Below are 15,619 nucleotides of genomic sequence, written 5' to 3'. Positions count from 1 at the left end.
AGTGACCATGAGTTGGTTGAGTTCAGGATCCTGACGCAGGGAACAAAGGTAAGCAGCAGGATACGGACCCTGGACTTCAGGAAAGCAGACTTCGACTCCCTCAGGGAACGGATGGCCAGGATCCCCTGGGGGACTAACTTGAAGGGGAAAGGAGTCCAGGAGAGCTGGCTGTATTTCAAGGAATCCCTGTTGAGGTTACAGGGACAAACCATCCCGATGAGTCGAAAGAATAGTAAATATGGCAGGCGACCAACTTGGCTTAATGGTGAAATCCTAGCGGATCTTAAACATAAAAAAGAAGCTTACAAGAAGTGGAAGGTTGGACATATGACCAGGGAAGAGTATAAAAATATTGCTCGGGCATGTAGGAATGTTATCAGGAGGGCCAAATCGCACCTGGAGCTGCAGCTAGCCAGAGATGTCAAGAGTAACAAGAAGGGTTTCTTCAGGTATGTTGGCAACAAGAAGAAAGCCAAGGAATGTGTGGGCCCCTTACTGAATGAGGGAGGCAACCTAGTGACAGAGGATGTGGAAAAAGCTAATGTACTCAATGCTTTTTTTGCCTCTGTTTTCACTAACAAGGTCAGCTCCCAGACTGCTGCGCTGGGCATCACAAAATGCGGAAGAGATGGCCAGCCCTCTGTGGAGATAGAGGCGGTTAGGGACTATTTAGAAAAGCTGGACGTGCACAAGTCCATGGGGCCGGACGAGTTGCATCCGAGAGTGCTGAAGGAATTGGCGGCTGTGATTGCAGAGCCACTGGCCATTATCTTTGAAAACTCGTGGCGAACCGGGGAAGTCCCGGATGACTGGAAAAAGGCTAATGTAGCGCCAATCTTTAAAAAAGGGAAGAAGGAAGATCCTGGGAACTACAGGCCAGTCAGCCTCACCTCAGTCCCTGGAAAAATCATGGAGCAGGTCCTCAAAGAATCAATCCTGAAGCACTTGCATGAGAGGAAAGTGATCAGGAACAGCCAGCATGGATTCACCAAGGGAAGGTCATGCCTGACTAATCTAATCGCCTTTTATGATGAGATTACTGGTTCTGTGGATGAAGGGAAAGCAGTGGATGTATTGTTTCTTGACTTTAGCAAAGCTTTTGACACGGTCTCCCATAGTATTCTTGTCAGCAAGTTAAGGAAGTATGGGCTGGATGAATGCACTATAAGGTGGGTAGAAAGCTGGCTAAATTGTCGGGCTCAACGGGTAGTGATCAATGGCTCCATGTCTAGTTGGCAGCCGGTATCAAGTGGAGTGCCCCAGGGGTCGGTCCTGGGGCCGGTTTTATTCAATATCTTCATAAATGATCTGGAGGATGGTGTGGATTGCACTCTCAGCAAATTTGCGGATGATACTAAACTGGGAGGAGTGGTAGATACGCTGGAGGGGAGGGATAGGATACAGAAGGACCTAGACAAATTGGAGGATTGGGCCAAAAGGAATCTGATGAGGTTCAATAAGGATAAGTGCAGGGTCCTGCACTTAGGACGGAAGAACCCAATGCACAGCTACAGACTAGGGACCGAATGGCTAGGCAGCAGTTCTGCAGAAAAGGACCTAGGGGTGACAGTGGACGAGAAGCTGGATATGAGTCAGCAGTGTGCCCTTGTTGCCAAGAAGGCCAATGGCATTTTGGGATGTATAAGTAGGGGCATAGCGAGCAGATCGAGGGACGTGATCGTTCCCCTCTATTCGACATTGGTGAGGCCTCATCTGGAGTACTGTGTCCAGTTTTGGGCCCCACACTTCAAGAAGGATGTGGATAAATTGGAGAGAGTCCAGCGAAGGGCAACAAAAATGATTAGGGGACTGGAACACATGAGTTATGAGGAGAGGCTGAGGGAGCTGGGATTGTTTAGCCTGCAGAAGAGAAGAATGAGGGGGGATTTGATAGCTGCTTTCAACTACCTGAAAGGGGGTTCCAAAGAGGATGGCTCTAGACTGTTCTCAATGGTAGCAGATGACAGAACGAGGAGTAATGGTCTCAAGTTGCAGTGGGGGAGGTTTAGATTGGATATTAGGAAAAACTTTTTCACTAAGAGGGTGGTGAAACACTGGAATGCGTTACCTAGGGAGGTGGTAGAATCTCCTTCCTTAGAGGTTTTTAAGGTCAGGCTTGACAAAGCCCTGGCTGGGATGATTTAACTGGGAATTGGTCCTGCTTTGAGCAGGGGGTTGGACTAGATGACCTTCTGGGGTCCCTTCCAACCCTGATATTCTATGATTCTATGATTCTAACTGCTACAAGCCTTGGGGAAGGAGAGGCAAAGGTCCCTGGGCAGGACTGCCCAGGTCTGGGCAACTTCATTCAGCCAGGCCTGGAACAAATTCCCATCTGTGCTCTCCTTATGACAGTGCTGGTCCCTAATGTAACTCATGAGACAAGCAGGATCTGGCTGGAGTAGCACATGTGGGGGGGGGGGGCAGGAGAAGGGGCTGAGAGCTCCGGCTGGTGGGGGGCCTCAGAACCAGAGCCCAGCCCTGGTAAGAGCCGTGCTGCAGGCAGCTGTAGGAAGCCATGGACCCTCCACCTGCCCTGGGCGGAGAGTCAAGGGGGGCAGGGACACGGGCTGGGGGCTTCCCTCACTGTCCCCTACCCCAGGGCAGGTGGAGGGTCCACTGCAGTTTCCCACAGCTGCCCGCAAAGCTCGCATCATGGCCGGGCTGTGGCTCTGAGGCCCCCTGCCCCCATCTAGAGCCAGGTCAGGGAGAGTCGTGCGGGCAGCTGTGGGGAGCTGTGGAGCCTGGGTCCCTGCACCTGACCTGGGGGGGAATACGGGAAGGGGGCTGCTTTTGGGGTGGTGAAGGGGGTGGGCTGCTCAGTCCTGCTCCTGCTCTGGCTTGCCTGGTGAGGGGCTTCCAGTGAGAGAGGAGGGGCAAGTGTGGGGTCTCAGGGTGGTGGGCCTCGGGCGGGGGGAGCATTTTTGGGAAGGCTCTGGCGCCCCTGGTCCCAGAGTTTCCTGTTACCCTCAGGAGCATCCCCGCTTTTCTCACTGCCCAGGCCTCTCCTTTACCTCTCCCAGAGGCTGATTGAGTCACATGACCCATCTCCCCACCCCAAGAGCTGGCTGTGTCAGAGGGAAGGCTTTAAAGTTGCTCATCCCTTATCGTCAGAACTTGGCTTGCAGCACTCAGCTAATGGAATCCCAAATGGCCTCTGGGGTTTGCATTCTGCTCACAGACACCCAGCACTTTGGTTAGTTGTTTGCACCTGTGCCAGACTGGGAGTGTTTTACACCTACTTTGCACTGCTGTGAACAACTGGGCAAGGTGCAGGGCGAAGGGGAAATCAACCCAAGCTAAGGAGCTTTCCTGGCACTCCTTTGCCTTGTCCTAACTCTGCAAGAGGCAGCCCCCTGCACAGCCACCTCTCTGCTGCATCCCCAGTTTGCTCCCCATATGGGAGGCTTGTTTCCAGCTGAATCCAGCCATGTTCTTCCATGACTGGATTGCTCAGCTGCCATGGCATGTCTCTCTCTTGTTCAGAGATCCCCCTGGTCTATGGGACCAACACAAAGAGGCCCATGACACCCTAAAACAACTCCCCCTGCCCCTCTCCCCACATTCATGAGGATACCTCACCGCCATCCCCACATAGCTCCCAGCACCTGTGCCCTTGTAAACCCCCAAGTCCTTTCCATTGCTTCCATGTAATTCCCCTGGGTGAGAGGTGACCAGGGTGTTAGTGATGAGGAGAGGTGGAGCGGGGTGATGTGGGGTGGAGAGACAATTGGAGGGATACACAAGCATAATGAGGAGGGTCATGTAGGCACAGAGGTTACTGACTAGTCACAGGGTCATGGGGAGAGGGGACCAATGTGGGCGTGAGGAGAAGGGAACCAGGGAGTTGAATAGGCATTGGAAAGCAGGGGATTGGCTGGGCATGGGGAGAGGGGAATTCAGGAAATACACATGCATAGTGATAGGGGTAGGGGTGTTACATGGGTTACATGAGGGGAAGGGGGAAGTTATGGGTGATGTGGTACACATGCATTGCGGGGTGTAGAAGGGAGTCTCACTGCTGGCACATATCCACTGACAGCTGCCCCAGTCCTACAGTGGTCTGGCCAAGTCACTTCAAAAATCTCTCTTTCCAAGGTATCAGTATCCCACACAACGCTAGTCCTGGCTGGGCTGGGGAGGACAGGACTTCCTCTTCCCCTGCACAGCATCCGGGGCTGTAAGACCTACCCTCAGATTTCTCCCCTGGCTGTAGGAAGCTCTGCAAACTGCCCCACCCCCCACGCTTCCTGCACCCATCACTCCTCAGCTGCAGTGGGAGGGATCTCTGTACAGGTCGCTGCTCCCCCATCCACACAACCACCGTGCATCCAGACCCCCTCACGTCCAGAGTATGAGCTCTGAGTCTCATCCCCCACACCCAGAACCACCCAACAAGCCCGACTCACCCTGCACTTGGACCACCTCAATGAGCCCCATCTTCTGCCCCCCCATGGCTCCTCTTCTGCCCCACTCCTCTGTCAGAGCAGTGCTCCAGAATTTCTCCCTGAGATCTCTCATCCAAGCAAGACACAATAAAAGTAACTTCTGCCTCTCCCCCCAAGCTTGAACTTTTAATCCATTCTGGGTCTTCCCCTGCTCTCTGTCTGCAGAATGCTGACTCTCAGGGTTTACCTCCTGTCATCTGGTCCCTAATCTGGAGCCTCCGACTGTTCTCTCAGGGTTTTAAGTCATCTTTTATTCCTGAGGGCATTCTGTGTCCAAAAATTAAAAATTGTGTGCAAAAAAATTAAAAATTCTGTGCCAAAATTCTGCAAATTTTATATGTCAAATAAATGTGGAGGCTCCAGCATGGCATTGGGGAGCACAGGCCATTGGCTGCACAGAGGTGGGAGATCATTGTGCAGCTCCCTCTGGGACATGGACTCAGCGGTGAGGCTGCACCCAACCCTGACACAGCGCAAGGACCGGGCCTGCCCCAGAAAGCACCCCAGGGTCATGGTGCACCAGGTGTGGGCAGGCAGACTCAGCAAGGCAGGATCCAAGTGTGGAGCAGCTTAGTGTAAGGGGGTTCAGATGTGGGCTGAGAGGGTTGTGTGTGGAGCTATCTGGTTCCAGGTGGCTCAGTGAGGGATCCAGGTGCCAGGGGATCTGGACACAGGAGCTTGTTGGGGGGTTCTGGGTGTCACTGTAATGGGACTCTGCAGGGGAGTCCAGGAGAAGGCGGTTGGGGCTGAGCGGGGGATGGAGGGGTCTGGTTGTGGGGGGAATAGAGTTCGGCAGGGGGGTCTGGGTGTGGGGAGTTCAGTGTGGGGGTCCAGATGCTGGGGGAAGTGGGGCATTTCAGGGGGGTTCTGGGTGCAGGGAGGGGGTGAGGCTTAGAGCTCATACTCTGGATGTGAGGGGGTCTGGATGCATGGGGGTTGGGTGAATGGGGGAGCAGCTCCCTGTACAGAGATCCCTCCCTCTGCAGCTGAGGAGCAATGCAGGGAAAAAGGAAGTACTGTTCTCTCCAGCCCAGCCAGGACTAGCAACTGAGCCCAGCTCAGGGTAGGAGCCAGCCAGGTCTTCCACAATCCCGCCCCCTGCACCACAGTGATTTACCTCTCTGCCAGCTGCCCTGGGCACCCGAAACATACTGCTAGGAAGGGTCGTATGACCAGTCTTGTGGCTTCCCTTTCCTTCCCCATCACAAAGTCATTTTTCTGCAGGGAAGCAAAGAAATCTGTGGGGGACATAAATTCTGCACATACACAGTGATGCAGAATTCCCCCAGGAGTAATCTTTATTCCCTGGTATCAGAGGGCTTCACATCACTTTCCCAAGGGCTGGAAGGGGAATCCAGCCCCACACCCTACACTGAGTTATAGTCCAGGGATCTTCGAATGAGCAGCCAGTGTCTGCTCCATCAGCCACCTTCCTGCTGCCTTCCTGGGCCACTTCCTACCATTAGCTTTTCTTCAGGCCTTTTCTTCACACTTTCCATAGCTTTTTCCCCAGAGAAATGATTCCTGCTCATGTATGAAGGTCAGCCATGGGAGCTGGTTCCAATCTTGCATCTTCCAGTTATCTTGCCTCCCCTCTGAAGGTAAGAAGTATGCACTCCCCTCTGAGCTTCCCCCTCACCCTGGCAGAGCCTTCCTCTTCCCCTCAGGTCTCTCTAGTACCAAAAGGCAATTGCAAAGTTCATCTCTCTCCCCCCCCGGTACTTTCCCCCCTTTTTGTTCCTGGCGAAGCAGACTTGACTGATGGTCTATAACTGCAACCAACTATAATCCCTAAATACCTAGCTGTTCATAGAATCATAGAATCATAGAATATCAGGGTTGGAAGGGACCCCAGAAGGTCATCTAGTCCAACCCCCTGCTCGAAGCAGGACCAATTCCCAGTTAAATCATCCCAGCCAGGGCTTTGTCAAGCCTGACCTTAAAAACCACTAAGGAAGGAGATTCTACCACCTCCTGAGGTTCATATTCTGTCTGCCTTGGGTCTTTCAGGTAATTTAACAACACCTTTCTAATCCTACCCTATTTCCCCAATATTTTTACTAAATAACATAATGTAACGTGTTATCATAAGCCATTCCCATTCCTCAGAAAGTTTTTCCCTTTCTTTATCAAAGCCCTTACAAACCCACAAAAAGGGGTTCAACTGTTTCTTCTATCTTACAGTGCACACACAGTATATCTCGGTGTTTGTTTATTCAGAAGTGATTTTCATTTAAACCACAATGTCCAGTTAGCACTCTAAACAAAAATCACTTTGTTTTTCCTATCCAGGCCCTGAAGTACGTCATTATCTTCAACTCTAGGGCACAGTTCCAAAAACCTTCTTCCTCTTTTTTCATTGATCCAAATATTTTCCCATTCATAGATTCACAGACTCCAAGGTCAGAAGGGACCATTATGATCATCTAGTCTGACCTCCTGCACAATGCAGGCCACAGAATCTCACTCACCCACTCCTGTAATAAACCCCTAACCTATGTCTGGCTACTGAAGTCCTCAAATCATGGTTTAAAGACTTCAAGGTACAGAGAATCCTCCAGCAAGTGACCTGTGCCCCACACTTCCGAGGAAGGTGAGAATGCCCCAGGGCCTCTGCCAATCTGCCCTGGAGGAAAATTCCTTCCTGACCCCATATATGGCGATCAGCTAAACCCTGAGCATGTGGGCAAGACTCACCAGCCAAACACCCAGGAAAGAATTCTCTGTGGTAACTCAGATCCCACCCCATCTAACATCCCATCATAGGCCATTGGGCATCTTTACCCATAATAGTCAAAGATCAATTAATTGCCAAAATTAGGCTATCCCATCATACCATCCCCTCCATAAACTTATCAAGCTTAGTCTTGAAACCAGATAGGTCTTTTGCCCCCACTGCTCCCCTTGGAAGGCTGTTCCAGAACTTCACTCCTCTGATGGTTAGAAACCTTCATCTAATTTCAAGTCTAAACTTCCTGATGGCCAGTTTATATCCATTTGTTCTTGTGTCCACATTCCTTGTTTCAATTCTCCTGTCCTAGGCTTTTGAATTCCTGTTTACTCCAGGGTATTTCTATGTCAAGCCTTCCATTTCTTACACCGCTTTTAGCTGCTTTGTCCACTACTTCATTCCCTGTTATCCCAATATGGGCTGGGGTTCAGGCTAATGCTACATTAACCCCCATCTGTACTATGTTATTAGAAATATAACTTCATTGATTAAACTGTTTCTACATAGAGACACCTTAAGGCAATAAAAAAGCCATGAAAGAAAAACCAGGCCTTGTCTTATTGTAATGTATAATTTTAAAATAGACAGACTATGATTAGTTTAATAGGTTATGTAAATAGTTTTAAATGGCCATGGCATGTTGGTTTTCTTCTGAAGTCTGTCCCAGAGCATGTCACTCACCACTGGCCCAGCACCTCCTTCTGGTCACTCTAGGGAATAGCTCTAGGCCAACACCCCATCCATTGTCTGCACACCATCACTACTTCTCCACAGTCTGCCTGCAACCCCTCTCACAGCACCAGGAACCACAGCATCCTCTTTGTGGCTCAGCCCTCCAGTTGTGTCACTATCCATGTCCCCCCTTTCTGGGGGAAGTTTAGCTCCTCAATAGCCCTGCCACTTTCCCAGTGGCAACTACAGTCACTTGTCCTACCACTTGCCCAGTGGCAAGTGGGATGGCGGGGAACCCAGGCCTACTCACTACTTGAGGTCCCAGCCCAGGATCCTGTGGATTGCAGACACTTACTGCATTCCTTTGCCTCTACTAGCACTGGATTTCCCTGGGCCACTTCCCCATGGCCACAGCATCCTCCTCAATCTCAGCAGCCCATCTGGAGTGCCTTCTCTTCTCCCCAGGTTCCTGCCTGCACTGCTCTGTCCAAGGTGTTACAGGGTTGCAACATACTCTGGATATAGTTCTCCCTCCTCAAGCTCTAGGCAGCTACTGCCTCTGCTCTGCTCTGGGGCTTCTTAGATGGGCCTGCTGGGCCCTGATTGGCTGCTCCTCACAGCCCCTCTCCTATTGGCTGCTTCTCATGCAGCCTTCCTAGGGCTCTATTAACCTCGTACTAGCCATTGTGAGGCAGACACCTCATCACAGTCCAACGGGTTGGATTAACACAAGGAGAAAGAATAAACTGGAGATTAAAAATTTACCACTAGGAAAAACACAAAAGATCAGGACAAGAGTGAAGGAGAAGGTTCCAAGCTCCTAAAGGATCTACTGAGAACAGGGCAATTGATAGTGAGTCCAAAAAAATGACTACTGGTGTTGGGCATGCATCTCAGATCCAATTTAATGTGAGCATTATTGCTACTAGTTTGCTACTGTCATAATAGCTACAAAATCAGATTGCTTTTAGACATACTAATTCCTAATTCTGGTATACAATATGCCACCCCTAATCTTCCTGGTTTTTCTTTTTTGGACCCATCTATATCTAGATGGCCCCATCTATATCTAGACAAAAATGACTCTACTTTTCATCTATAGTGTGGTATACTTTATTTTTTTATACCAATTGTTTCCTTTTTACCCTTAAGTTTACAAAATAAATCGAAATCCACCTTTGGCCATGTGGCTTTCCAGCCATAGCTAATTTCCCCATGACTGCCAGTTTTGACACTGTGTAACTTTTCCTTGTCCTCCATCTTCTGCTCCACATTTCCTCTCTTTATAGCACCACCCAGATGGGCTTCAAATTTAATTAGGCCTGGCCTACCCTCCAGGTGCAACCAAGTGTGTTACTTGGCCTCTCTGGCTCACATTGACACTGTCACCACCTGTCTCGAGTGTGAAATGAGGGGTCAGTGCATACACTGGGGGTGTGAATGTGGGGATGATATGGAGGCATGGAATGATGGGAGTGACAGAGATATAGAGTAGGCAAAGTGATGTGGATGCTGGGAGAAGAGGGGCAGTGACAGGTGTGGAACAGTGGAAGTGACATGGACTTGGGAGGAGCATGCAATGGGGGAGCTGTGTGGGTGTTGGTGGCAGAAGGAGTGTGACTCGGGTACTGAGGAAAAGTGGAACAGGGAGTGACTTGACCACAGGAGGAAGCAACATGGAGAGGGAGGTGCAAAGAGCAGGGAGGGTAGGGAACGGGGAAGTGATAGGGGCATGTGCAATGGCAGGAGGTACCAGAACACACCAGGGATCGGGATATACAATAGGGGAATGGTGGCACCTTAGAGACTAACCAATTTATTTGAGCATAAGCTTTCGTGAGCTACAGCTCACTTCATCAGATGCATTCAGCGGAAAATACAGTGAGGAGATTTATATACACACAGAACACGAAAAAATGGGTGTTATCATACACACTGTAAGGAGAGTGACCACTTAAGATGAGCTATTACCAGCAGGAGAGCGGCGGGGGGTGGGGGAACTTTTGTAGTGATAATCAAGGTGGGCCATTTCCAGCAGTTAACAGGAACGTCCGAGGAGCAGTGGGGGGTGGGGGAAATAAACATGGGGAAATAGTTTCACTTTGTGTAATGACACGTCCACTCCCAGTCTCTAGTCAAGCCTAAGTTAATTGTATCCAGTTTGCAAATTAATTCCAATTCAGCAGTCTCTCGTTGGAGTCTGTTTTTGAAGTCTGTTTGTTCAAATATTGCGATCTTTAGGTCTGAAATCGAGTGACCAGAGAGATTGAAGTGTTCTCCGACTGGTTTATGAATGTTATAATTCTTGACATCTGATTTGTGTCCATTTATTCTTTTACGTAGAGACTGTCCAGTTTGACCAATGTACATGGCAGAGGGGCATTGCTGGCACATGATGGCATATATCACATTGGTAGATGTGCAGGTGAACGAGCCTCTGATAGCGTGGCTGATGTGATTAGGCCCTATGATGGTGTCCCCTGAAGAGATATGTGGACACAGTTGGCAACGGGCTTTGTTGCAAGGATAGGTTCCTGGGTTAGTGGTTCTGTTGTGTGGTGTGTGGTTGCTGGTGAGTATTTGCTTCAGGTTGCGGGGCTGTCTGTAGGCCAGGACTGGCCTGTCTCCCAAGATTTGTGAGAGTGATGGGTCGTCCTTCAGGATAGGTTGTAGATCCTTGATGATGCGTTGGAGAGATTTTAGTTGGGGGCTGAAGGTGATGGCTAGTGGGATTCTGTTACTATCTTTGTTGGGCCTGTTCTGTAGTAGGTGACTTCTGGGTACTCTTCTGGCTCTGTCAATTTGTTTCTTCACTTCAGCAGGTGGGTATTGTAGTTGTAAGAATGCTTGATAGAGATCTTGTAGGTGTCTGTCTCTGTCTGAGGGGTTGGAGCAAATGTGGTTGTATCGTAGAGCTTGGCTGTAGACGATGGATCGTGTGGTGTAGTCTGGGTGAAAGCTGGAGGCATGTAGGTAGGAATAGCGGTCAGTAGGTTTCCGGTATAGGGTGGTGTTTATGTGACCATTGCTTATTAGCACCGTAGTGTCCAGGAAGTGGATCTCTTGTGTGGACTGGTCCAGGCTGAAGTTGAAGTTGGGATGGAAATTGTTGAAATCATGGTGGAATTCCTCAAGGGCTTCTTTTCCATGGGTCCAGATGATGAAGATGTCATCAATGTAGCACAAGTAGAGTAGGGGCATTAGGGGACGAGAGCTGAGGAAGCATTGTTCTAAGTCAGCCATAAAAATATTGGCATACTGTGGGGCCATGCGGGTACCCATAGCAGTGCCGCTGATTTGAAGGTATACATTGTCCCCAAATGTGAAATAGTTATGGGTGAGGACAAAGTCACAAAGTTCAGCCACTAGGTTTGCTGTGACATTATTGGGGATACTGTTCCTGACGGCTTGTAGTCCATCTTTGTGTGGAATGTTGGTGTAGAGGGCTTCTACATCCATAGTGGCCAGGAGGGTGTTTTCAGGAAGATCAACGAGGGATTGTAGTTTCCTCAGGAAGTCAGTGGTGTCTCAAAGATAGCTGGGAGTGCTGGTAGCGTAGGGCCTGAGGAGGGAGTCTACATAGCCAGACAATTCTGCTATCAGGGTGCCAATGCCTGAGATGATGGGGCATCCAGGATTTCCAGGTTTATGGATCTTGGGTAGCAGATACAATGCCCCAGGTCGGGGTTCCAGGGGTGTGTCTGTGCGGATTTGTTCTTGTGCTTTTTCAGGGAGTTTCTTGAGGAAATGCTGTAGTTTCTTTTGGTAACCCTCAGTGGGATCAGAGGGTAATGGCTTGTAGAAAGTGGTGTTGGAGAGCTGCCTAGCAGCCTCTTGTTCATATTCCGACCTATTCATGAGGACGACAGTGCCTCCTTTGTCAGCCTTTTTGATTATGATGTCAGAGTTGTTTCTGAGGCTGTGGATGGCATTGTGTTCTGCACGGCTGAGGTTATGGGGCTACAGACAGCCCCGCAACCTGAAGCAGATACTCACCAGCAACCACACACCACACAACAGAACCACTAACCCAGGAACCTATCCTTGCAACAAAGCCCGTTGCCAACTGTGTCCACATATCTCTTCAGGGGACAGCATCATAGGGCCTAATCACATCAGCCACGCTATCAGAGGCTCGTTCACCTGCACATCTACCAATGTGATATATGCCATCATGTGCCAGCAATGCCCCTCTGCCATGTACATTGGTCAAACTGGACAGTCTCTACGTAAAAGAATAAATGGACACAAATCAGATGTCAAGAATTATAACATTCATAAACCAGTCGGAGAACACTTCAATCTCTCTGGTCACTTGATTTCAGACCTAAAGGTCGCAATATTAGAACAAACAGACTTCAAAAACAGACTCCAACGAGAGACTGCTGAATTGGAATTAATTTGCAAACTGGATACAATTAACTTAGGCTTGACTAGAGACTGGGAGTGGATGTGTCATTACACAAAGTAAAACTATTTCCCCATGTTTATTTCCCCCACCCCCCACTGCTCCTCGGACGTTCCTGTTAACTGCTGGAAATGACCCACCCTTGATTATCACTACAAAAGGTTTTCTCCCCACCCCGCTCTCCTGCTGGTAATAGCTCATCTTAAGTGGTCACTCTCCTTACAGTGTGTATGATAACACCCATTTTTTCGTGTTCTGTGTGTATATAAATCTCCTCACTGTATTTTCCACTGAATGCATCCGATGAAGTGAGCTGTAGCTCACGAAAGCTTATGCTCAAATAAATTGGTTAGTCTCTAAGGTGCCACAAGTACTGCTTTTCTTTTTGTGAATACAGACTAACATGGCTGCTACTCTGAAATAGGGGAATGCAGTGGGGTAATTGTGAGGAGGCCAGGGGTAGCAGAGTGGCAGGAGTTGTGAGGGTGTGGGAGAAAGACATTGACGCCCTAGGAGGAAGGGGAATGGGGAGTTCCACCGGCATGGCGCCTGATTGGTTTCTGGCCTGGGACAGAGGGAGCAGCTGAAGGAGTGCTGAGGTGCACTCTTTTCCTTTCCCTCCTCTCCCTTATGCTGGTGCTATCTGAGACCCCTTTGCTTGGTGCCATCTACTATTAATAACCACTGGATGCCTGCGTGAGCAGCCTCCAGGAGTCAAATTCACAGCACTCTGCATCAGCACTTTGTCCTGTGCAGGTCCTGGCTGAGAACGGGTGCCCTAGATCAGCAGGGACTGAGAGCGGAGGGACACGGAGAAAGCAGCCCACCACCATCTCACTGCTGTGGGGCCGGGGCAGAAGGGTTGTATGTTTGTCTGAGCCTGGAACAGTGAGCAGAGGTGAGTCCCCCTTGCTGCAGAATAGACCCAGAGGACGGGGAGTGCTTGCAATGGAGCTAGAGACTAGGGACCAGCCTCAAACTGCAGTGAGAACCAGAAAACTAACTTTGAAATGTTTGCAGAAGTGAATAGCGGGTTTGGTGGGAAGGAATTGTGCCAAGGATAGAGCAATCCTGAGGGTAATGTCCTCTTGCGGCTTTGATCCTGTACCTGGCATGGCTGGCAGAAGGGTAACCAAAATCCTGCCAGCCTCTCTCTTTGTCTGGGGTCACTGAATGCTGCCTGCTCTTGACGTAGCCCTAGGATCATAGAACGCTGCAGGATCCCTGTCCTGCCTGGAATCATGCAAAACTGCAGGCTGTCCCATCTCCCCAGAATGCAGGTTCCCCTGGCCCTCACTCTGCCTGGGATCAATGAAGGATTACAGACCAGTGCAGGCTCCCCCCTCTGCCTCCCTGGGATCAGTGCGTCATAGGGCACAGCCCCCTAATGGGGACATCCCTCCCCACGTGCTGCAGAGAGTTCACAATTCAGTCAGGGAGAAGTTTTCCCTCCATTTTTTCCACATTTCTGACCTATCAATTGTGCCCCCTAGAGAATCCCAGCCCCCACCATGTGTCCTGGCAACATTGCCCCATCCTGTCAAGCAGTACCCTCCCTCTTTTATATAGCCAAACAGATGGCCAGCTGCTCAGAGGAGAAGGCATGCAGCGTGCTTTATTGGTGCACCTGCTGACACTTGATTTGGGATATACCACGTCTGGCACTTTTACGATGTGAACTTCATAGAGCTCATACCAAGCCCAACAGAAAATAAACTGTGGAAATCAAGAAGAAAATCTGGCCCAGCAGAATGCCTGCTGAATTGATTGGACCTGATCTGGTCTGGCTGAAATAAAAGTGAAGACATACTGAAAAATATCTGGAGAACAAAATGTCACATTTGCAGCTGAGACCTTGCACAGATTGACAGGGCCATTTTTTTAAAAAGCAGTTCAATTCAGTGCCTGCAGTTCTGTACCCATAATTAAAGATGCAAAATGGTAGGGACCAATGATGGGATTTAGATGTCTAGCTAGCTGATTGGTCCTGAAATTTGAAGTTGAAGTCAATGGAGCTACTCCAATTTACACTAGCTGAGGATTTGGACCTTAAATGTTGTTGTTTGCATAACTATGAGGGTGAAATTGGAGGCTGGATTGTGGCCCCGTTAAAACCGTGCTCCTTAACTTCGATGCTGGATTGTGAGAGAATGTCTGGAATCGATTTGCAGAACGCTGTTGCTTTCCTCTCTCAACCTTGCAATGCAGACCTCTCAACCTACCCAGCGAAAAAGGTGAGAGACAAGGTGTGGAATTAAAACCCCCCAACAAACGGATGTGTGAAAAGCTGAATAAATAGGACACAAATGCACTTGACTTCAAAGGATTTGGAGGTTTTCCTCTAACCTGATGGCTACTTGCTTCCTTCATAAGAAGGGCCCAACTGGGTCGTACCAATGGTCCATCTAACCCAGTATCCTCATTCTCACAGTGGCCATTGCCAGATGGTTTTGCTAATTGGGGATTTAGGGACACCTGCAGCATGGGTTGCGTTCCTGACCTTCTTGGCTAATAGTCATTGATGGAGCTATTGTTCAGCCCTTCAGGAGTAAATCATCTACAGTTATAAGGGTCTTTTTTGCTTGTCTTGCTACTTGCTCAGTTTTTGAGGGGCTGTTCCAATGTTGATAGGATTAGCCCATGTCACACAATTCAAGCTTGTCGGACATGCAAATGTCCCAAAGTATCTCCTGAGCAGACAACATCATTACAGTCAGATGATGATCTATCACAACCAAATGATATTTGCATAGTGGTGTTAAGTTGTGATGGAGTGACCTTACATACAGCAGGACATTTTGGAACAGACTCATGGTAGAATGAGAGAGTTGCAGCCTGGTGTCCATTAGCACTGTGAAACCGTAATGTTGCATGATGGTGGGGTTCTGTGGTGTGGCAATAGTATGTTGTAACATGGTGATGTCAACCTTTCAGGGCGTTTACATGTGTCACCACAAAGCTGACATCAGCACTTCCTGATGAGAGAACTTTGTCTTGGGAGATTAAGTTTGCGGGCAGCTACTTTGTAGATGAAGGATGGGTAGGGTTGCCATCTGTCCGGGTTTTACTGGACCGTCCAATTTTTGGCTTCTGTGTCCGGCTGCCACTTAGCGTTGCCAGGTGTCTGGTTTTCGACTGGAAAGTCCAGTCAAAAATGAGACCTGGCAACCCTAAATAGTACCAGAACCAAAAGTCCAGTTACTGCAGGGCAGGGGGAGGTGCTGGGTCATTAACCCATATCAGCCCCACTCAGCCTGGGCCACCTCCTACCTGCAGGCAGGCTCCTTGAGACGATCCAGTGAGCGATGGGGGTGAGGGGAGAGGAGAAAGTGATGGGGGCAGGGCTTTGGGAGGAAGAGA

This window comes from Lepidochelys olivacea, assembly GCF_965140295.1.
Source record: "Lepidochelys olivacea isolate rLepOli2 genome assembly, chromosome: 7".
NCBI lineage: Eukaryota > Metazoa > Chordata > Testudines > Cheloniidae > Lepidochelys > Lepidochelys olivacea.
Note: the sequence above shows the minus strand (reverse complement) of the source record.